Source organism: Thamnophis sirtalis, unplaced genomic scaffold (assembly GCF_051295495.1).
Source record: "Thamnophis sirtalis isolate CommonGarterSnake01/CBP01778 unplaced genomic scaffold, rThaSir2_p1.2 scaffold_7, whole genome shotgun sequence".
In the NCBI taxonomy this organism is placed as follows: Eukaryota; Metazoa; Chordata; class Lepidosauria; order Squamata; family Natricidae; genus Thamnophis; species Thamnophis sirtalis.
In genome coordinates, this window is record NW_028261387.1 from 66,072,976 (window position 1) to 66,098,309 (window position 25,334).

The 25,334-nt window shown below is 37.1% G+C and overlaps 1 protein-coding gene across 4 annotated transcripts in view; it reads left to right on the forward strand.

Moving 5' to 3' along the window:
* The first annotated feature begins 323 nt into the window (after window positions 1-323).
* RALY (RALY heterogeneous nuclear ribonucleoprotein) overlaps window positions 324-25,334 on the forward strand; it is a 270,649-nt gene continuing 245,638 nt past the window's right edge. For 2 of the 4 annotated variants that reach the window (XM_087720328.1, XM_087720330.1), the window contains exon 1: window positions 324-881. The gene's annotated coding sequence lies outside the window, so the exon portion shown is untranslated. The remainder of the gene's footprint in view (window positions 882-25,334) is intronic. The other 2 variants (XM_087720329.1, XM_087720327.1) reach the window with 2 other exon arrangements.

A 25,334-nucleotide genomic window follows, 5' to 3' on the forward strand; every position in this document is an offset into this window, starting at 1 on the left:
TTGGTTGGGGAAAAAATATAGGGTAGTTTTTGCTATGGGGAAAAAAATATAGGGTAGTTTTTGCTAGGGGGCGGCGGTGTTGCACAGTCCCACTTAAAACGCTGCTCTTTACGCTGTCGTGGGGGGAGGTCGACATCGCACCCCGTTCTCCGAAAGACACAGACCCTCCTTAGCAAGGGGCATCGCTGCCTTTCGCCGTCCCCCCGGTCGTCATCCCCCCACCCTCCCCAGTTGCGCCCGCTTCAAGGTCCGACACTTCCCCAATCCTCCTGTGACAGAAAAGACACAGCGGAGGAACCGGCAGAGGTTGGAAGGGCGATTCCTCCGCCGCTAAGTCCGAGGAATCGCCTCAAGCCGCGCTCAGCGAATAAATCTCTGCCTCCTTTTCCCCGCCCGGTTTCCCTCCCCACCGCCTAGTCTCTTCAGGAACGGACTTTTTCAAAATTAGGCATAGGGGGAAGACGAGGTGTTTTGCAGAGTCGGGACCTTTGACGCCCACCGACAACGCCCTCTCGTTCCTTCCAGCAAATCCCCCTCCATCTTTTTTGAAGAGTCCTTCCCGGGCTTGCTCTGCGGGGTTCCCCACCGCGAAGAAGCCTGGGAGCTGCAGAGGTCTGCGGTCCTTCGACCCCCTCCCGTCCCTAGGAATGGTGCGTTCTGCTGAAAGGCATCTTAGCGCCAGGAGTCTCAGCCCTGCCAGTGTGTTCGCAGCTTGGTAGAGTTGGCGGCTGCTGCTTACCCGGGCAAAGAGCAGTAGCTTGGGCTGCTGCGGGGCTGTTACTGTCTGTCTTGGTGCTGGCTCTCTTCCTCTTTCCTCCTTCCCTGTCTTCTTTCACTCACTTCTTCTTTGACATTTTTACTTCTGAAAATTTTCTTGCTTGGTGAGTATTTTTTTTCCTTCTCTCTCCAACCGCTTTTTCCTCCATTTACTTTTTTCAGTGACCCAGAAAATATTAATTTTTTTTTTGGTTGTTGTGTTGGTTTTGGGGTTTTTTTTTTGTTTTTGTTTTTAAAGAGAACTAGCTTTCCCCCGCTTTTTTTGGTTTGTTTGCTCTGCCTTCCGTGTTGGAATCAAGCAACTGATTTTACTTCTTTTTTGGGCATCCACCTCCCAACTAATTTTTCCTTTGCTTAATCTTGTTCTGTTTTTCTCCCTTTAAAATGATGTACTGTTTTTAAAGCTTGTCTTACCCCTCTGCCATATTTTAAACACCCATGTATTTTTCCCCCTCTTCAAATGTTTGACTTGACATGTGTGCCTTTCTTTGTCTTTGAACTTTTACATTTTTTGTTTCTTTATGATTAAAGTATTTTAGTTCTTGTATTCTCCCAAATGATCATTGCAGTTTCTTGGATTGATTTTTCTAAAGAATTTGAAGGCATTTCTCAGAGAAAAAAAATATTTTTCCCTTTCCTTTTTTAAAATTGCTCCTTGCAATTTGGATTTCAAATATGTTTACATGATGTTGCCAGTCCATACTTTTCGCTTGATTAAAGTCCCACCAAAGGGACAAAGAAAATAAAAGTGCTACTGTACCAAAAGAAAATAGGCAGGAGACTGAAGGGAGGGAAAGTTTTCTACTGACGCTTGGAGACACCAAAGTAGAGTAATAAACCAATTTATGTATAAGAGAAGCACCAAAGTTATGGTAATATAATAATAATAATAAAAACCTCACAACCTTTTATGCATTGGTGTGAATACTAAACTGTGTTTGATGATGGTGTGTTGACTTATTTGTGTAATATATTGCTTGCAAACTTGCCTCTGGTACCTTACAGCTTTAGGATGCCAGAATTAGAATCTTAAGATGCAATCTTATTAAGATTTCTATGTCTAGATTGTTCTTGTGCCAGTACGATTGGAGCTCTCCCTGAATGATCTGATTTCGGGCTCTGTGATCTGTGTTTAAAGGCTTGAGAATGCTAAGAATAAATATTGAAACCCGCAAGCAGCACATGCTTTTCATCAGAAGCTGTAAAGTTATGCAGGTTAAACTCCTTTTCTATTTAGTCTCACATTCTCTGCTGTATTTGGCAATGTTTCCTGTCTCCCTTCCTATCAGTCATTTAAATATGAGGTGCCAGAGGTTGCTCCTAAGATATTCTGCATTCTATGCCTGCATTTAATTACTGGCCTGTTTTGTTATCCTACTTTATTATGATTCTTTTTTACTGTTTAATACTATTTTTTTTTAAAGTGTTTAAAGTTTTGTTTACCCACCACACTGGCAGAAACCCTCATTAAGTGCAAAGATGATGCAACTGAATATTAGCGACTTGCCCCAAGTTTATAGAGTAAACTGCACTGATATTTGAACATTGTTCTCTTGCATCTAATCAAGTCTCATAGTAATTACTTCACTGCCCTTTCATGTGGAGGTTTCATCTTGTTTCTCAGAAATGTGCCGCTTACTAATTGCAACAGGTACATGTTATATATTTACACAGTCACGTGCAGCTTGCACAATTAATTCTGGAATATATGATCTTTCCCAAACAAAACACATTTATGTAATGCTACAGAACATGAGTTTTCCTGAATTTTGCTAAAAGCAACATTGACTATATATCTTCTAAGGAATTCAGAATAATTTTAGCCTCACAACAACTTTGTATATAGATCAGGCTGCGATAGAGCATTGGTCCAAGAGACTTCATAGCCTGCTGTGTCTGAACACGAATCTCTTAGTCAAACCAACACTCCAGCCTTTACACCGTTCTTAAGTTCCACAAAAATACATGAAGTATGTATTGGACAGGATGCATGCAAGTACTCCTATGTCCAATTAGAACACCATTATGTCTCCTACAGATAGAAACAATATGAAACTGCTTTGTCTCAACCTAGCAAAAGCTTTCATTTGACAACTACCTTTCCAGAACTGGGCAATCATAGAATATTACTTTACTTGCTGTTAAAAACTGTAATTCTCAAGCATGATTTAATAATAAGGGAACAGGCTTTTTAATTAATTTGCCATCTAAAATCACATAAATATGCCAAGAGTATCCATGAACTCCTAAACTGAACAATGTATGAAAGATTGATGGGCTCATGCTCCCATTTTTAAATATCCCTGGTTTGTTAAGCATGACTGTGCTGATGGGGAAATGACAGCCTTGAGAGCCAGATTTAAGTACATTCAACAAAATAGATCATGAAACTATGTCCCACACTTCAACCCATCTAGTTTACAAACTGGGATATACAGGAGATGCTATGAAAATATGGCTTTTTGTTTAGCTGCATAGATTTTGTTGTTGTGTTTGATTTAGTTATTTTAGGTGAGTTTTTCTTGCTTTTTTGTTTTCTGAAGTAGGAGCTAGAGGATTTTTTTTAAAAAAAAATCTGAAATATTTTTTACTGCAACAAATGAATAAAATCTGTGGGTACAAAACATTGATGCTCAGTATTTTTAAATTAATTGATTTTAATGGCAAGAAGTAATATCCTGCTGAAGTCTAAGGAGATTATTTTCAATAACTTGGTCAGATCATCCTTATTAAGAAGTGTTTGTAAGATGTAGAGAGATAGCTGCTATCAGTGTTTTGTCACTGGTATTCATGTTTATAGATTTGTGTTGATGTTGCAACACAAACCAAGAAATGAGCTTGGTTAGAATGGGAAGCATTTCTCCAAGAGCCACACAGTTTAGCCTAGTGGTCTTCTGCTTTCTAGCAAAATGCCACCTTATGATCTACATCTCAAGATAAACTTGTGGACAGATTTTAAGGGACTGACAAAGAGTGTTAGTCTAATAAAGTCAGCCACTTGAAAAGAATGATAACAGCCAGAAATGTTTAGGATAAATTATCCAATGGCTGAAACAACAGCAAGTGTATCAAGAAGTAGCCCAAATATCAGGAAGGAAGGAAGGAAGGAAGGAGGGAGGGAGGGAAGGGAAGGGAAGGGAAGGGAAGGGAAGGGAAGGGAAGGGAAGGGAAGGGAAGGGAAGGGAAGGGAAGGGAAGGGAAGGGAAAGGAAAGGAAAGGAAAGGAAAGGTGGAATATATGTGAGATTTTTCCCAAATGATGATGGAAGGGAAGAGGATTAGGATGATATAGGCACATGTATATACCTTATACTTGGTCCAACCCTAAGTTTCAATTGTTTAATTTCACTCAATGTGAAGGGAAAATTAATACTTTTGATGGAGAATATCATTTTATTTGATAGAAATACCAATAAAAGAGACCTTGGAGCATTCTGTTACCAATTCACTCAGTAAAAGTTTTTATTTATTTACCACAGTGGAAAATTCAAACCTTGAACTAAATGTAAAGATCACATTAACAAGAACAGAACAGTATTTGTATATAAAATAAAAGTAATTCCTTGACGAGTTAGAATTTCTCAAGGTATGAGACCGATATTATTATCCCTATTATCAGACCCAGGATGAGATGGGCAGATGGTGTATGTAGATTACAAGGTGTGGCGACATAAATGAAGAGTCTCTTTCCCTTTGAATGTGGCAAACAATAGCTCCAAATCTTAAAATGGGAGGAAACTCTGTTTAGAATTTAAATGTAGTAAAATATCATCCCAAAAATAGTCTGTGATCCTAAGTTGTACTAAATATAATTTATGTAGCCACAGTTGGTTGAATTCATACAACATACCAAGCTGTGAAACCCGTTTACAACTGTTTACAAACAGTTGTCTGGGTTTACAGATCATTAAAACCCAAGCCAAACAATTTATAATTTAATACAGGGGGTGTACACAACCTTATAATTTTTATCTATGGGAAATTTTCAAAGAGTCTTTGAGACCTGAAGGAAGGACACATCATTCTGTGACATTTTTCTGATTATCTAATAATGGCTTTCATTCCAGTTGCCCTGTCTTAATTGAAATTTAAATTATATGGTCTTCAATATTGTTGCCCCATTTTTATTCTCAACAAGCATGATAAGTGCAAGCATTTCCCCAGAATTTAGCTTTACCTCACTACTGAATTAAAATGTCTTTTACCCATCTTTAAGTAGGCAGAAAAGAATAACTTGCAGGTGTTTTTCTACTGCATTCTTGTTGCTAGTCCTTCTCCTCAACCTGTGACCTCTCTTTTGAGTCATTGCCAATCACCTGACTTCCTTCTAAGATAAAATATAATAAAGCTTAAGAGATTTCAAACATCTTGAAACTGCCCTTGTTGGAGTCAGAGTTAAGGGGAGAACAGTATTTTAATCCTGGTATACCTAAGGCTGACTTAAGCCTTTCTCACTCAAGAGCTGTGGATTAGATGAGAGTGATGTCAGGGAACACACAGAAAAAAGATGTTAGCAAACTACACTTGTGTTATAGGTAGGTCCGTATAGGGATACAGACTAAGAAATTGATTCTTAGAGCCAAGGTGGAGCAGTGGTTAAATGCAGCACTGCAGGCTACTGCTAGATCAGCAGGTCAGCGGTTCAAATCTCACCGGCTCAGGGTTGACTCAGCCTTCCATCCTTCCGAGGTGGGTAAAATGAGGACCCAGATTGTTGGGGGCAATATGCTGACTCTCTGTAAACCGCTTAGAGAGGCCTGAAAGGCCTATGAAGCGGTATATAAGTCTACTGCTATTGCTATATTGCTATTGCTATTCTTTCTTTTTTAATGGGCTGAAATACAATTTGTATTTCTACAGATTTACAGGTTTTCGTTTCCTTGGTTAACCCCATCAAAAATTAGAAGATTTGCTTGGGAATTTAGCTAACAAAGCAATGTATACTAACAGTGAAAAGGAAGCAGAAACATAGCGAAGTTTGCAATAAGGAGCCGAAGAGATGTAGCTTTTGCACATATTGCCACCTCAAAGGATTTCCAATTTTACCAAAATGCTAGTCAAAATATCTTAACTTAATAACAAACCATTTTCTTTTAACTGATAAATCTGTAATAAGATAGTTAAAATATAATCCTAGCCCTACACTTTTCATACCGATATTTGTAGGAATCAATCTGTTGAATACATGCTGATTTACATAATCTGAATCTATTCAAATGGTAGAAGCTTTTCAGGAAAATGTTGAAATGTTAATATGTATAGGTATATTCTCCAACCTAAGAGATGTCATACTCTCTATTTGTTCCCCACCCTCCCAAGCCCTTAGTCTCATGATGGCACGCATGCCTGAAGTGGCACACGGAGCCATGTTGCCTGGCATACACAGCATTGCTGATTCCTCTTCCAGGTTTCTGGTGCGCATGTCCGCACGACGATCAGCCTACCTTCGTTCTTGCAGCAGTGTCGGAAACTGTAAGAGCTAGTCTTCCATTTTCCAGCATGAGCAGGCGCACTGGCCAGATGATTGTCACACATGCATGTGTGCCAGTAACCAGTAGCTGGCCGTGCATGCGCTCCCTTTTCCGCACTAAGGGCTGAAAAGATTCGCCATCACTGCCTTAGGCTATTGAATTTGAAGAAGGTGCTGTCTTCAACTATCCCCGAAGAATGCCAATGATAAGCTTTTATTTTAGAAGTTGCCCTCTTTGATTAAATTGATCTCTCTATTATATAAGAGCACAGAGCTATTGGTGAAATGGTTCATTGTTGCGTTTCATCTCCTCAGTTACTTAACATCTTACAGGTTCAACTGACTGATCATTTCAAAGGCCTCGATTATAATACATAGAGGTAAATGAGAAGATTACATTGCTGATTGCTATTTTTTTAATGCAATTTTGCCTCATTTTACAAAAGACTGGATTAGGGTGATTGCACTGCAAGTTTCATTAAAGCAGAAACTTCTTACATGTTCAAGTCTTAGCAAAGTATTAGGAAATTGGTATTTAGCTGGATGTGTTGAGAGGTGCAAATGTGATATACACTAATATCACATATACTAATATATACTAATTCACATAAATGACATGGAGATAGTTTTGTAAAAAATAATAATTGACATTTCCCATTTTTAAATAATAAAACTGCTTGTTCTTTTGGTCCATTTGCAGTCTATTGAACCATTCAGGAGTAAATTAATTGAGTGCTGAAAACTGTCCTAAAAACTGTCCTGAAATCACCCTCTTAGCTTGTCAGTAGCATGCAGCTTCATTCATTTTACCACTGAGTTGATGAAGCACTAATGCTCAGTCATCATGTGATATATTACGCTGTACCATCTCGTCATGCTGTGATTCACACTTCAGTGCATCCACAATTTCCATGAAAAAGCACTGGTTTGAAAATAAGTGATATTAAAGCTTTGTCTGTGATATTGCCACAATCAATCTGTCAAATTGATGTTGCAGCCATCAAGTGGCAAACCTGCATGCAAATAAAACTTGGATTTTAAGTTAATGCTTTAGTATTCCATCAAGGAATCACCTGCTCTCCTCTATATGACAACAAAGGACTTTCCAAAGGTTCTTCTTGGAAATAACATTCAGTACACTCCATTCTGAATATGGATAGAGGGTTTTTTTTGTGGAATGCATATTATATTTTTAAATGTTATCTATATAACTTTTAATTGAGAGAGAGAGAGAGAGAGAGAGAGAGAGAGAGAGAGATGAGGTAATAAAGGGAGGCAGAGTTAAAGTTAGTTTACAACAACATGCCTTTCAATAACTTTGTGTTCTTACAATGTATCTTTCCTTCTAGTTCACATATTGCCTTTTCTTCCTTTTTTAAACAAATGTCTTAACATCCAAGCACAACTTGCTTGATCTTGCCTTTTTCTCAACCCATTCACTCTTCTTTCATCCTTTTGTTTTGCAATCCAGTCATTATCTATCTATCAATCTATCGGTCGATCTATACATATACATCACACAAACGCACACACATATATAAATTTGTACTGGTCACTCATATTTGCAATCAACCTATATTCATTATTCATCACCTCAGTCTTGACAGTAGTAGTAGTAGTAGTAGTAGTAGTAGTAGTAGTAGTAGTAGTAGTAGTAGTAGTAGTAAAAAAAAACCCACCCTACCTGGAACAACTTATATCCTCCGAAGTTACCTTAACAGTTTCTAGGTCCTTGGTTAGGACTCGAGCTGTTAGGCTACCAACCAGCCCCAAAGACCCCAAAGATTAACCAAATGATGATGATGATGATGATGATGATGATGATGATGATGATGGGATTTTCATATACAAACGGACAAAATACTGGCGCATAATACACCAGACATCATACTGGTTGAGAAAAATAAGGTTACAATCATAGACATCGCAATACCAGGTGATAGCAGGGTTGACGAGAAGGAACATGAAAAAATTGCGAAATACCAGGATTTAAAAATCGAAATTCAACGATTATGGCACAAACCCGCAGTGGTAATTCCAGTGGTAATCGGCACACTGGGTGCTATTCCAAAAGCACTGGAATTACATTTAAAACAGTTAAAAATTGACAAAATCACCATCAGTCAAATATAAAAAGCCGCACTGCTTGGATCCGCACGCATATTACGAAAATATGTTATGACGTCCTAGGCCCCTGGGTGGGGCCCGACTATAATCAATGCCAAATCCGGCAAAACAACTGGCCACTGTGATACAATTATAATAATAATAATAATAAAACATTTGAATATGTATTATGCTTTACAGCCACGAAGTGACATCGACAGGTTGTACCTGCCATGAAAAATAGAGGGCATAGGGCTATTGCAAATCCATCAAACTATAGAAGAAGAAAAATGAAGTTTGAGTGAACCAAAGTACAGAAAAAATGCTACAGGCTGTGAAAAAAGAAAACAGTATAAAAACAACAGAAACAAAGGCAAACAGCTGGATGATAGATTAAATAGATGGAAAACCAAAGCTTTGCATGGACAGCACTTGAAAAACATTGAAGAAAAATGTGATGATAACGTGACATGGACATGGCTTAAGATGGGAACCATCAAGAAAGAAACGTAAGGTTTAATACTCGCTGCTTAAGAACAAGCACTACAAACTAATGTCATGAAAGCGAAGATACAAAAATCCACTGACAATCCAAACTGCTAACTTTGCAACAACAAAGTTGAAACTATTTCACATTCAATATGTGAATGCAGCAAAATTGCACAACCTGATTAAAAACACGACTGAGTTGCTAAATTAATCCACTGGTCATTATGTAAAAAATATGACTTACCTGTATCCAAAAAGTCATGGAAGCACAAAATTGAAAAAGTTACCGAAAATGAGATGGTGAAGATCTTGTGGGACTTTCGAATACAGACAGATTGTCATTTGAAACACAACATACCAGATATCACAGTTGTAGAGGGCTGAAATGTACAATTTATTGACATCGCGGTACCAGGAGATGCCAGAGTCGAAGAAAAAAAACTGGAAAAAATCATGAAATACCGCAACCTGGCCATCAAAACTACCTGATTATGGATGAAACATGTAACAGTAATATCCATTGTTATCAGGGCACTTGGTACCATGTCTAAAATTTTTATGATACATCAACAAATTGCAGTTTCCTGCAATAACACCAGTGGACCTGCAAAAAACTGTGCTACTCAGAACATCATATATTTTAAGAAGGTACTTGGTTGATACCTAGAATGCTGGCAGCCACCCGTATCAACCATTAGCACCAGTCATTTTTGAATGTTCAGTTGACTGAGTTTTATGTTTAATGAATAAATAATAATAGTAATAGTAATAATAACAATATTGAACATTCTGATTTTACAAAAAAACCACCCTACTCAGAACAGTTTATATCCTCCAATGGTACTTTAACAGTTCCTAGGTCCTTGGTTAGGACTTGAGCTGTTGAGGTACCAACCAGCCTCAAAGGCTGTGAATCTCACCAAAGATTAACCAAATAATAATAGTAACAACAACAATAACAACAACAGTAATAATTTATACTGCCTATATTCTTAGATGCTTCTTTATCATTCTTAGCTCCTTGGTTAGGACTTGAATTATTAACTTTCACTATTGTTAGATTGTGAATCTAACTGTAGATTATCCACACTTAATAATTCACTAAACTTGAATGCCCTCTGATTCTCAATGATTCTGGGCAGCTCCCAATAATCAAACAAAGAGCAATAAAATCAATTATACATTAAAGATAAAGATAAAAGATTGCAAAAACAAAGAAGCTAGGGTACCCACTGAGTTCAATTTATTTTCCTGGCATATATAGTATATGCATATTTCCATAGATTTACTCTTATATATGTATAACCAATTTCACTTCTTTAGACAAGTTTAGAAATACTTTAGTTGCATGTATTTACCTATTGTCTGGTATTTCTACCAGCATACAAATGACATAACATTTCTCTATCAATTTCCCATCTTTAGGGAATATTCTAAGTGTTCAAAAACTCATATAGTTGCTCCATGAATTTTTACATATAATTTGTGATTGTTTAATATATTTTTCCAATTAACACAAGTACCCTGGTCTTTGAGAGATTAATTTTTAGATCTGTGCTCCTTGTTACATTATATAATCAGTCTAATATATACTGATACTGTATCAATATTCTCAGCCAAATATACAGCATTAAGAGCATACAAAAGTACATGTGTATTTTTATCCCTGAGCAGCACTCCTCAAATTACACTACAAGCATTCCTTATGCAGTTAACCATGAATACATTAAACATATAAGGCAACATCATGCATTCTTGTCATACTACGTGCTCAATATTGCAACATTTATTATTGCATTTATTCTGAAACAGGGTTTACTTTCATCATACACCTTATTGCATTCAGCAACCAATATTCAGTTCCTAATTTGCTTAAACCTTTTCATAAGTTAAACCTATTCACTTTATCATACATTCTCTCTAACTCAACAAATGTACAGTAACATTTATTTCTCATATTCATACATATCTCAGTAACCTGCTGAACAGCAAAAATAACCTGCTGAACAGCAAAAATCCAATATGCACATTTCTTGCCCAGCATAAACCTTTATGTATTTCAAAATTTTGTTGAGCTCCCTTTAGGTTTTGCTATTCATTTATTCACTTTTCTTTTATATATAGTCTTTACAGAGACACATTAAGTTGCACAGCCACCTTACAAGTATAAGCCATATTCATTTCTTAAGTTGCACATGTTTGTCTCATCCACAGTTGTTGCAATGTTTTCTTATTTGAGGAAAGTAAGAAAATCTTATTTGCAGCGTTTATTCTAATCTACACCCTTTTTATTTCATTATTACACTATATATCTCTCACTTATTATTTCAATATTTCTCTGTGCATCCTGCTTTGTACATCCCAACTGCATAATGCCACATACTTTGGTGGCACTTTCTAACACACTGCTTTTCACTCTGCTGTAAGCATCTTCCACCTCCTTATTTAATCTATCTTCTAATAAAGGATTAATAAATCCTTTATAAATAAATTATCTTGTAATAAAGGGTTCGTTCATAAAAGATTTGTTTTTTCTTTTCTAAAATTCTTATACTTTCATCTATTACTTTCACTCTTTTCTTTCTCTTTTAGATTTTTTTTTCCAGGCTGCATTAATGTGCTTCCCTCCATCTCTTGGGTAGATGGAACAAATACCAACATTTATCATGATCACTTCACTTTTTGGATCCATAGTATTTTCCATCTGTACATAAAAGAGGTGGTCAGGTATATCAGCAGTCAGACATATCAGCCGGTTCTGACCAGTCCTGGAGAATCGGTAGCGGAAATTTTGAGTAGTTCGGACAACCTGTAAATACCACCTCTGACTGCCCCTGCCCCCATCTCTTCTCTGCCTCCCGAGTCCCAGCTGATTGGGAGGGAATAGGGATTTTGCAGTATCCTTCCCCTGCAATGCCCATCTAGCCATGCCCACCAAGTCATCCATGCCCACCAAGCCATGCCCACAGAACCAGTAGTAAAAAATAATAATAATCCCACCACTGGTACATATGAATAGACTTAAATGACATATTTAAAAGAAATATACTTTTCTCTAATCAGATACTCACGAGTCACTGTTCTCATTTATTCTTTCCCATATCATCCATTCATGTCACACATAATTATTTTCCCTCTGTATTACTTCATTCAAAAAGATACACAGTTTCTATTTCCAATATGTAACGTGCAACTAGCACCAATCAATATATTCCTGTATTCATAAGGATCCACAACTGTTTATATGATGCCAATGCATACATTATAATAGGCTTATTAACTTTTCATTCATAATTAAACCTACAGTTTCTTGGGTCCATTCAACTTTATATCATAGAATCAGTTTTGTTCAGATATATGATATCCTTCTCCTTGTTAATTTCCTCTGGTATTTTTTCTCTTTCCTTTTATTTGTCCATTTATGCTTTACCAATTACTACTCTTACATTCCAAGTTGCAATCTTCCATAAACTATGGGTGGGCCCCTAGTATTAATTCCTACTATTTACTTTGGCTTTGGTCAATTGAGACTTTCACGCAATGCTTTTTAGTAGAGTACAATAAAGAAAGTTTGGTCTAGTGGTTAAAGCCCCAAACTAGAAACCAGGAGACCTGAGTTCAAGTTCTTTGGCTTTGGTCAATTGAGACTTTCACGCAATGCTTTTTAGTAGAGTACAATAAAGAAAGTTTGGTCTAGTGGTTAAAGCCCCAAACTAGAAACCAGGAGACCTGAGTTCAAGTTCTTTCTTTGCTATAAAAGCCAGCTGGGTTACTGTCACACTCTCTCAACCCAACTCACTTCACAGGGTTGTTATTGTGGGGAAAATAGGGGAGAAAAGTGCATGGAATTTGTTCTATTAACTTGAGTTATTTGTAAGAATAATAAATGCAAAAATAAATATATACATTTTCATGAAGTTATTACAAATAGTCTATGAATTTTGAGAGTCTGGTGCCAGACTCTTTACGATCAAAAAAGTTTCTACCAGATCACATCAGAGACTTACACCCACTTGAGCATGTCAGAAAGGAAACACACTGAATTCTTTAATATATACAAAGTGTGATATCACTGAATGGATCACTTTTAATTAGTAAGTTCCCTTAAATAGCAGTGCATTGTAGAAAGTGCCCCAAAGGTTTTTTACAAATTAAGTCCAAAATGCATGTAGCAGCACTCACTAACACAGATTGCCAAACATCCTGTTTATTCTATGATTCTACCCAACAATTCTATTGGAATCAAAGCTGATTTTATCAGTATACTTGACACTAACACCAACATTTCCTCACAGATGAACAAAAGGCTAGTAAACTATAGATATATGAGGCATTATTTCCCCACAAATGAGTTAAAATGCACTCTATCCATCCTTGAATTTGCAGAATGCTACATAACCGATATTTGCTGCTCTCAAACCAATCCCTGTTTTGCCTTTATTAATTTTGTCAAGGTCCATTTCAAGGGAGTCTCAATTTAAGCAGTTGGATTGAGCATCAAAACAGTATTCTCCCCCCCCAAAAAAATAGGGGCTCTCCTAACCTTATTCTACCTCTTTTCACAATCCACTTCAACCATCTTCTGCCAGCTCCTTCTCTGCCTGTCTCTTGTGCTGCATTGTTCCATTCCAGATTTGGCACATGCTCTATTTGTGATGCATGAAAGCAAGCAGGCAATGGAAGAAAAGCCGAGCAGGATGTGCAAACAATGATGACAAGGTGGCTGCTGCAGAGACTGAGAAAGAAAAGTGTGGTGCTCCATGAAGGAATTCAGAGGGCAAGGGGGAGAAGGCGATGACATATATGCAATGACCTAGTATGTACAGACTCCAGTACATATGGACATCATGATTAAATTTTTGCATGGATGTTGTCATTTTGGCATCGTCATGGTTTGCTGCTCTGCTTAGCTGTTGGGTATTGCTGAGGGACAAGTGCTTTGCTTCTTGATCTAGTCTGCTAGATTATATGTCCCTTGAAGGGCAGCACATGGAATCTCCTCTCCTGAAATCTCAAGATGGGACCTGACTTGAAGGCTCCAGCAATCAGGCAACCAGACTGATTCCAAGTTATTAAATGGCAACAAAGACATACAGGCATTACTAAATTGTCCAGATTTTCGTATCCCAAATATAATAGCATGAGTTTAAAACCACCACAACAACCTAAAACTCATCCTGAGGTGTATAAGTGAGAGTGGAGAGAAAAGAAGCCATTTGTCAGAGAATAATATGCTGCATACTGAGATTGACTGAAAAGAGAAGTGCATTGAAGCATTTTACCCAGAGATCCCCGGGGCAATTGTGGCAAGAAACAGCACAGGTTAACTTGTCCAACATGCCAAACTGAAATACTTCGTTACATTTAAAACATTCAAAAGAACACACATTTATAACAAAAAGTAGAAAGCGCTCTTCCTGTGTGTCTGAATTGCAAGGAAAAGAATGCTCTGCAGCATTTTGATAGTTGACAGAAAGCTGTTAGAGAGTGACAGGAAAGGGCAGGAAACATAATCAGAAAGCTATATAGGTTCAGTGAATCCATCTAACATGATGCTTCATTGATGCAGGTGGCGGCGACACTGTTTGTAGCCAGAGATGTGTTTAGTTCTAAACATATTTCTCACAGTGGTCCGTGGTTTAACCATGTCTCTTTCTCAATGTGTATTAATGGCCATCTAAGCTTTTAATGGCCACTGCCCACTGCCCAGGCAGGTTCTCTCCCTTCTGTTTTTTAGAACTGAGGAGGGAGAGTGAGGAAGGATTGAGAAAACCTGCTCTGGGCCCCCACCATTGTCCCTACCTATTGTTACCTGTGAGCAGCCCAGACTTTTCTTTCATCATATCACATTTGTTCTCTGCCCTATCGGGGGAGCGAGGGAGAGAGGAAATGAAGAAAGAGTGAGCATTACGTGTAGGATATTGAAATGGTTTTTGATAAAGTCCTTCAACAAACACTTAAATAAGCTTCGTGGTATGTTATGAGGACTGGGCCCCTCACGGATTGGAAACTAGTTAAAAGAAAGAAACAGATGAGAAGAACAAATGTACACTAAGATATTGCTTCTAGAAGTTAGCTGGGCTCTTGTGGCTGTGGTTTTTTATTGTTATTGTTTTCTTTGTGTAGCTGAAACAAAAACAATTGTTTTGCAGAATTATGGAAAGCAGAAATAAAGGAAAAAACAACATTTCAAAAATAAAAGAATTTCTGTCTTTCAGAAGAAGAATATGATTTTTTAAAAGAATAAAAGTAACAAGAATCTATATTTTATAGACAGAATATTTCTTGTAGATACGACTTTCATTTTTTAGTTCAGGTTCTCAGGGCCATTCATTCATATACATCATTTGGAACACAGTGGCTCAGTCTCAGCAACTATAAGATTTGTGGACTCAATACAAGACTGCTCACCCATCTTTAAATTGTTTGCTGTGCTCTGTTTTAACTTTTTTTTCGCTAAAGACTTCTATGCCTACATTCCTATCCATCTGTTGCCAGTGTTTATCAGCTTCAGCAACTTTTAAGATGTGTGGATTTGAACCTTGTGGCTAGAGGAATACTGGGAATTGAAGTCCACACATCTTAAAGTTCCTGAGATTGTGAAACACTGATTTAGAATCATATTTTTCAAAAATTCATCCACATTGTTAATCTGTAACTGTGTGTTTCTTTGGGGCCCCCCAAAATTCTTTACCTCCTCCTCATCTGTCTTGGTTGCTACAAATTCCTGACTCCCTTCCAGGACAGTGGAGATTTTGCACACTGAACTTACCCCTAGTAAAACGTCCAGAGGGCAGGTGATGATGCTATTTTAATACCAGTATAGTTTACAGACTGGGGAGAAGGTGAAGGCATCAAGGTGGGAAATGAATTTTGCCAGGATCTGCTCATGCTCTTGTTAAATACCAGTCCTAGACACATATTAGCCCAAACCTGGCTGTATCCATTGCATTGTGGCTCTGATTTTGCGTCCTTATACTAGTGCTAAATCCATGGGCACAGCTGCACATGTCGAAAAGGGATATGACTTTGATCTCCCAAGCCCCATCTCGACAGTTTTGAAGCCCCAATGCTAAAGCTGGGAAAAATCTCTACAACATTATATTTTTTCCTACCAGTTCTCATTCTGTTTCATACAAGAGAATTTGCTTCCAAGATGCCTTTTAAAAGATATGCTTTCAATGAATTCCTCATAGGCTGAGCTTGGTGGTTAGTACTTCTTTAGTAATGAAGTGGTAAGGGATATAAGTTTTAATTTTGATTATACAATCATTTATTTCATTTCTCATACTTCAATTAAACCCACAGGGAAGAAATTGTTCCCCATAGGGAGGTTGGTCACACAGTCAGTCAGATGTTTAGACGATTTAGAAATGTTTTGCTCACTATTGTCTATTTGTCAAGTTGTTGTTGTTGTCATGGTTGATTGAACAGTCAGCCAGATGTTTAGATGATTTGGCACTTTTGTTCATCTATTGAGTCCTTCCGAAGGACCTGGAATAGGCAAGTGTTAATGTTTGATGATGTTAAAGGTATTGTTACAGGATGTAAGGTGTTACAAGTAAAGCTGTGTTTTACAGTTGACTGAAGGTGATTTTGTCAATGATGATGGTGTTGAAGTGATGCTCCAGATGTTTTGGGATTGCATCCAAGGTGCCTATTACTATTGGCGCAATCTATGCTTTCTTTTGCCCCTGTCCTTCTAACTTATATTGGCAGATTTTTTTATTTTGTGATTTTATCCATTTCTTTCTTTTCTATTCCGCTGTCTCCATATACTACAATGTACATTATTCAGATTATTTTGTCTTTCTTCTCAACAGTTGTTAAGCCTGGGGTGTTTTGTGGCAGATGATTATCTGTTTGAATTCTAAAGTCCCAGCACACTTTAACTTCAGTTTCTATTACTTTGTCTATTTTGTGATCCCACTGGTTGTGGTATTTCTCACAGATATTCCAATGCAACACTGTTGCTACCTTGTAATGTCTTATTGTGTGTTTTTTTCTTCATCTTTTTAAATACGTGTTTTTGGTCATCTCATGGTGACAAACATATCCAATACTTGAGCTTCCCATTTTTGCCATAACAACAACCCTGTGAGGTGAATTGTTCTGAAAAAGAGTGACTGACCCAAATCACCAGCCAGTTTTCCCAATTTTCTTTCCATTTGGGATATGTTAGCATAAGTAGCCCATTTAATCAAGCACTTCTACAGCATACACTTTCTCAGCCCATTCTAAGGAGCCACCAGAAATTGTTGACTGGCTAGAATTCACAATAGAGAACAGTCTAGTGAGATTATATCTCAAGATCATTTTCTTGAGAGATCATACATCTCTCCCATTGCCAGAGCCATTATCATTCCAGATCATGATATTTTATGAAATAGCATAATGAGAGGCTGGCATGGAGAAGAAACTTGCATTTCAGAATGACTATTTCTTTGATTGTTCTTTTTTTTTAATGAATTGGATTGTAGTCCTATCACAAAGCAGCCCTCTAATATTCAGGTCCTCCTAGAATATGCACTAAGGATGGCCATCCAAGCTCTGATCTCCTCTCACCTGAATTGCAGATCCCTTTAAATTGATCTATGTAGGGCTGCCCTTGAAGTTTACCTGGAAAATACAGCTTTCCACATGTTTATTACTCAGTCTCAGTATTGGCATTTAATACATTGCTGCAAGAGTTATATTGGTTACTAAACTGTTTCTAAATGCAATTCAAGGTTCTCATTATCCCTATAAACCCTGTATGGCTTAGAGTCTCAGTAACTTCAGGACTACAGGACTTGTACCAAGTAAAGGCTGCCTGGCAAAAGAATGTCTGCTGAAGGTTCCCACTTATTAGAAATGCAACAGGAGTTGAGATTAACATTATTGGTGGAAGCTCTCGTCTTCTGGACAGCTCACTCCAGAGAATGGTAGGACCTTCAAGAGACTTTACATGACTTGGGAAGGTCTTTGGAGATGGATCAGTTTAAGTGGAACTGGCATCACAGCGTAGAATGTATAATTAGTAACTGACTTATTGTCATATTATTTTGCCATTATTGCTTTATTATGCTCCAGTTTAGGTTTTGCTGGATTAAAGCAGTATAAAAATCCTATTAAAATACAGTTACAATCGTACCTTCTGCCATTTTCTCACCTGGGTGTTCTTTAAACCATGATCAATTATAAATAAATTATTTCTGAATAAATGTTTAACTAATCCATAACAGTTATGAAAAATAAATAAATCTGACATTTTATACAAACCTATCTGGAATGTATTCACTCTCAGAGAAGTGAAGTTTAGTTGCAGGGTAGGTGTAGAATCAGTTCCTCTGCTTAATGATGCCAGCTTAGTCATTTTACATTTTCCCCCATCTTAAGGAATGTCAACTGTAAAGGATCGTAATGAATAATGAATTTATCTGTCCAGGAAGACAAAAGGAATTCAAGCTGTTTTTTTTCCTTTTAGCACTTGGCTGTAGCCACAAAATGCAACAAGCTAATACTTTCACTACTGATTTTATTGGCACGCCTATCTCCTTCCTTGTTAAAGGAACCCTTCTTGGAAGCAATCTAATGATCTGCAAGTGCCATTTCCACTGAAAACAACTTCCAGGCCTCTTAGTTCCATTACACAATGTCTTCTTGACAATTTCTTCTCCAGAAGAAGAACACTAATTATGAACACAAGGGGACTGCAAAGGCAAATGTCTGACATTCAGGAGTAACATGCTAAACAGAATCTCAATGAACTATCAGCTGTTTGAATGCTAGGAATAGTGGGGGTTATAGTAGAACACTTTCTGAAAGACAGAGAATGGTTATCTTTAGTTTCAGAATGTTCAACCGGTTCCAGTCCTGCAGATAGTGGAAATTTAACATTAATTCTTTCATATGAATAGATTGAAGTACTGTAGATATCCTTTTGATAGCGGAGGACTGTATGCATGGGTTCAGTTGCTATGGGTTCGTCCAGGTTCGGGAGAACCCGTAGCTGATGTTATGGGTGGTTCAGTTCCAAATCCCACCCCTGGATGAGCCTGCCTGCCCCTCCTCGCCCCTCCCAGGAATCTCCACGTGGCTCATTTTGGATGCGAGGTAAGTGTGTGGCGGCTCAGAGAGGGGGGAAAACAGACCTCCCAGAAGTTCTGGAGCACCATTTTTGGGGCTGTTTCTGAAATATTCTGAAGCCTATTTTAGGGCATATATTACAATGTTTATATACGTTTTTGCCTCCAATGGGTAGAAAATGCCATTTCAGGTAACCTTTACTTGGTAGTTTTCAATGGCTAGTAAAAGGCTATTAATATCTGCCTTTTGGGGCTAAACATCAATGCATAAAGGAGATCCAGATGACAAAGGACAGATTTCATACAGAACACAGTGGTGAAAATCTAATTGGCATATTCCAACATTGTGCAAGATTCAAATCCAGCTCAGCCCTGTCTGGGGCTTGATGTAGTGACATGATATAGTAAATAGTGCTTAGACATTGGAATATTCCTGTAGCCTAGGAGGTTATGCACTGCTGCCTATTCATAGATATATAACTCAAAGCAATGTGGGATGTGTGCCAAAAGTCACCCTCATTATCAACATCTTCTCTTTCCCACATAATGGGCCGTTCAAAGGAATCTTTGCACATTGGGAGTCTTTGGAGAAAAGAGGTGAAACTAAAGAATTACAATATTTGTGACAACAGTTTATCTCACAGTGGGAGGGGAGGGAAATGTCAGCCAGCAGTCTGGGTAAATAGGATGACATTCCCCAGCAAATTCAGGCTCCAAAATCTATTAACTTCATTTTCACAGCCCAGACTCAAGATGCCTCTGAATGGCATGCCAGAGACCTCATGCCAAAAAATAATAACTGAATTAGATTTCATTTAAGGATAATTAAATACCGTTAATAAGCCTGCGCCAAAGTTATTTGGTTAATTATTGTTTACTGCTGTCACATTAAAAAATATAATTCAATTAAACATTTTTAGAGATCTCTGGGCTCTGTGTTCAAACTTTGTGGGAAATCTCGGGTTGCATATCATGAGCCTCCATTTTTGCCCCATTATAATATGTAGCATATCTTACATCATGTTCTGTTCACAGTAGCTTTAGTGTAGTGATATCAAGATGTTCAAAACACTGAAATATGTATATATTTTCGAGGGAGCTATGAAACTTTGTCACTGATCTTTCTTGCTTCACTGAAGTAAAACACCAAGGCTTTACACCTATGCATTAATTCCAGAATTATATTGCTTGTTTTCTTCCTTTTAGCCTGTTTATTTTATTTGTTTCCTATCCAAGCCCAAAACTTCACCATAATACTACACTGGTGACATGATCTATTTCTTGTACTATATAAAAAGATGATGAGCATTGGATTTGGAAATTTTATATAACAAAATAAAACCTTTCATTTTCCTTCTATTTGTAAACAAATATGCCAGTGTTATAAATATTTGCTAGGAGTATTGCAGGGTGGGTTCCTGCCAGTTCTAACCTCTTCCATAAAAGAGGTTCCACAAATCTACAGTGCCGTTTAGAACCGGTTCCACCTCCCCCCCTGCCCGTCCACATATCATCAAGATGAAGAGCGAGAGGACGATTTCTGGGAGTTGAAGTCCACAAATCTTAAAGCTGTCATAGGGTTTTTTTTCCTAAAGGGTTATGGGTGCAAGGGTCTTGTAACTTGACAGCTTTAAGACTTGTGTGCTTCAAATGCCAGAGTTTCTGAGCCAACATTTTGGTTGCTAAGCAAGAGCGTTGTTAAGTGAGTTTCACCACATTTTACAAGTTGGTCACACCCACCCAGTCACATGACTGCCAACCCACTCCCACTCGGTCACATGACCAGCAAGCCACTCCCACCTGGTCACATAGCCAGCAAGCCATTCTCATCCGGTCACATGGCCAGCAAGCTACTCCCACAAAGCAGGCCACACCAACAGAAGAGGTTCTAAAAAAATTTGAAACCCACCACTGGAGTATTGGTACAACTTAAAATAACCTCTCCAGTCTGATGCCTTCTGGATGTTCAGGGATTACAATTCCCAGAGTTTTGAGTCAGCATTACTGATTTTACTTATTTCTGGAACTGATCGATAAAAAAGTTCTTACAATATCCAACTACTTCTTGTCAGTTCTGCAAATCTTTTAGTTTTTAGATAGATAAGAACCGAAGTTGATTCATTCTACCTACTTGTATATGAGTACCACCTATGAGTATCTCAAGTGTTTTCAAAATCACTTATCTTTTCCTCCATCTCAGTTTAATCAATAAATATTGCAATTGGACTATATATTTTTTTAAAAAAACTATATATACTTAGTTAAAAGTCAATTGGAAGGTTTTATTTGATACTGAATTCTGCAAGCTGAAGTAAGCTGAAGTAAATTCAAACATCAAGGTTAAGAAATGCTGATCAGAGCCTAAAGTTATATTTTATGGCTCTTCACAGGATAGGAGTAAAGAAGATGCATATTCCTTTAATCTTTGAACAATGCCCAACTAGTTAGTAACAAGGACAGAAAATACTTTTGCTGGGACAGTAGAGAATAATTTATTGACATATTCATTCCATGTGAATTCTAAGTGTGAAAGGGCACTTAACGGTTCAACTGGGATAAAATTATATGTCTGAATATATTATAAACATCATTATACTATATTCTGTTTGGTCACAGGTTTAACTAAAAGGTTTTGAAGGCTTGATATGTTCTATCTATTAAAAAAAGATGAGATATTTTCCTGCAATCTTCTGAATTGACCATCAAGGGGCTGTGATCTGAAGCCTGGATAACTTAAAGAGTCATCTTAGGCTATGCAAATTTTATTTTGTATGTTTCAGAGGTGGGTTCCTACCGATTCGGACCAGTTCGGCCAAACCAGTAGTAACCTGGTGGTCTGGGTCACTGGAACCGGCAGCAACCCACCCCTGCCACGCCCCCAAACCGATTCTCCTATGGCAGTGCCATCTTGATTTTTGGTTCTGCGGAACAATTTTGCAGAACAATTTTCACTGTACACATTTATTTATTGATTCAATTTTTAAAGTTTTGCATATGCACTGACCTATTTATGTGCAAATGTGCATGCGCGCGAAGCACAGTTTTGCGCACACTGAACCAACAGTAATGCCAGCAGCATACCCACCCCTGGTATGTTTGTGTGGATATATGCATGTGTTCAGAGCTAGGAGGTGTCAAGCAGGCAAACCTGATATAGACAAAACTCGCCAAGTGCTCATTACTATGATTAAGACATAAAACTTAGCAATCAAAATGCCAGCAAATGCATGACAAGTCAATGTGAATTTATAAAATGTCCTTGCAAAAGGATGAGGAAAAAAATTCCTCAAGGATCATTTGCTTGGTATGCTTAAGATTAATAAATAGGTAGCATAGTGTGCAAATACTTCTCAAACTATGGTATTGTCTTCTGATCCTATTAACAATTTATATTTTAAAAAATGTATTAATAGGAAAGAAGGGATTACTTATAAATTTTGCATACCATTATCTCTGGAATCAATATCTACACTGTAGAGAAACTAAGAATTTAGCTTTCCTATTTTACAAAATGATCAGGGACAATTAAATTCAATTTGTTAGCAAGTCCTATATATCTCTCAGCTGAAAGGAAAGATATGTAATAAAAAATCACTAAAAGGCTTCTGCATGAATATTCTACTGCAAAACATCAAAAGCACTTGATAAATAATAATTGCCACTGCAGCAACATCAGAAGTGAGTTTTATTGTTTAATTTTAAATGAGAATTAACATTTTTATATCCAAAAAAAAGTTGCTTGATCTTTTTTATAACAATTCTATTAAAAATTACAATTAAAAAGATAAAAACTAATGCATTCTAAAAAAAACTAAAATAATAAAAAGAAGAAATAAAAAGTGCAGCAAACGTAAAGTAGAAAAAAAGAAAGAATATAGTAAAAAAAGAAAATGTATAAAGAAATGACTTCCCTCTTCATCACAATTTTAAACAAGTTTAGTGCCTTATCACCTTCTCCTAAAATGCAACAAATGCTCTCTTTTTCCCATATCCCATTTATTATCTATAGACAAGTCTGTTAAATGATTACCAGTGATAACATAGCTACTTTAATTTGACCAAATAAACCAATTTTATATTCCTTCCTTTTATCAAGGTTGATTTTTAGTCCAAATATTGTCTTAGAATTTTATTTATTTATTTTTCTTCATCTTTTCTCAAAAAATATTCAAAACTTTAATAAGATTGCTTTGTAGATCCAATATAGGAAAGTTGTCCAGGTCATTCTTTTGATTTGGTATTTCTATATCTCTTTTAATTATTAAAGCATACCCTATTTTAGATGGTTATCGGTCAGTTTATGTTTTGTGTCCAGTGTAGAATCTTTTTCCATATCATTTCTGTAGCCTGTAATGTATAATTCCACCTTCACATCAATCTCAATTTCATCCAGTAAAACATGTACCTCTTCCATAATATCTTTTAAACACAATCTATCAATAGGAGCAGTTAGTCTTAAAATTAATATCTGGGTAAATTGTTCAAAAATATCCTTCAATATATTGATTGTTAAAATATTTGTCACATTATGTATTAGTAAATTAAATGTAAATGTTCTCCTTTAATTTTAATCTAAATAAATTTAATACCCATATCCATGTAGGTGTACTTAAGAAACAACTACAGGAAGTCTTGTAGGTAGTGGTTTCCCATTTATCAGTCGCCCTTCTGGCCACACTCCCATTTAAAACAACTTGCAATAAACACTTTTCAACAGATAGCAACCATTCCAGGTTTCATGGAGTAGCCACCAGAAGGCAGAATATATACAAGCCATAAGGATACTACAAGCTCATCTCATAATTATTATAGTTGCTTAAGAGGAGAAAATACAGTTTTATCTACTCTTTTTGGCCTTGGTTGCTTGTTTATCTTCTTTGCCTGCCCCAGCACTCTGCAACATTGATCATCTTTTAGCATCCTTCTACCTTGTACTGTCAGCAGGTGTTATAAAAATGTACCTCAAATTTGCTTTTCTTTCCCTGAGCACTGGTACTGTGTACTCACACATATGGCTGTTTTCATCATTAAATACAAATTACAGTGTTCTTCCACTCCTGCTGTTTACTTCTCCACAAGACTTTTAAGACTTTCTATATACAGGAAACAGATTTTTTCCTCCTTATTGGTACTAGCTGCTTCAAAACTCCTGCAAATTACGGTGACGAAATAAAATCAAATCAGGAAGCAAAGTCATCCAGGTAAAGCAAGCCTCAAAATGTATTGGGGAGTTGTCAGGTCCCAATGTACAAATGCTATGCTTTTTGCAAGAAATTGCATGTGAATACTATTCACATGCAAAAGCTGTATCTTCCAAAGCTGTATTAACTAAAGTAGATGGAAACCCTGCTAGCACTGGATGACTAGCTGTTCAAGGAAGATGTACATGGAAAGATTTCTTTATCATAGTGAAATGTGTGGTGCCTGCATGAAGTACACCATCTGAGACCAATCTTCTCATAAATAGATTTAGAAAACAATTTTATGTTTAGTTTACTTTATTGTCATTGCACATCATACAATGAAATTAAATGCCATCTTCAGTGTACATTATAACTGTAAAAATAAAAACACAAACACACATCCTTCACGTTCTATATAATTAAAATTGAAAACCCGATATTGCATTAACATTGCACTGTACCGTAGAATTCAATAAAGTTACTGCCCTGGGATAGAAGCTGTTTTTCAGCCTCTTTATCCTTGTTTTGATTATCCTGTACCGTCTGCCAAATGGTAATAGTTCAAAAAAAGGGTGCCCAGGATGAGATGGATCTTTAAGAATGTTTTGAACTTTCTTAAAGCAGCGGGAGCTATACAGTCTTCCAAAGAACGGAGAAGGCAACCAATGATCCTCTGGGCAATGACGTTAACCTTCCGGAGTGTGGTCCTATCTGCCACTGTGCAATTGGCAAGCCACACACAGGTTAAAATACTCTCTATGGTGCAGCGGTAGAAGGTCACCAACAGTTTTTCATGAGAAGTCTCAGGTAGTATAATCTCTGCTGGACCCTTTTGACCAGTGCTGCAATGTGAGTGCCCCAGGTCAGGTCCTCTTTTATGGTAACACCCAGAAACATAAAACTGGCCACTTGCTACACTTGGTCTCCATTGATAAGCAAGGACTTATTTTATATCATTGAAGTAGTCCAAATTTATGATAATGCCATTACAATATCTAGTCCATATATGATTTTTGGAAAAGTACATAATTACAGCAGGTTCCACTTTTGATGACATTCATCAGATTCAACTGGTGGATCCTTCATTTACTGCTCCAAATGAGTGCATTTTAGTGAAATTGTCAGTTTATGACAACTGATTTTAATTGAGTTAGCTACTTCTGTAGATTCAGATCTCAATGGGATCTGAACGGTCATCTTGTCTACAATGATTAGAATATTAGCTATCTATCTATCTATCTAT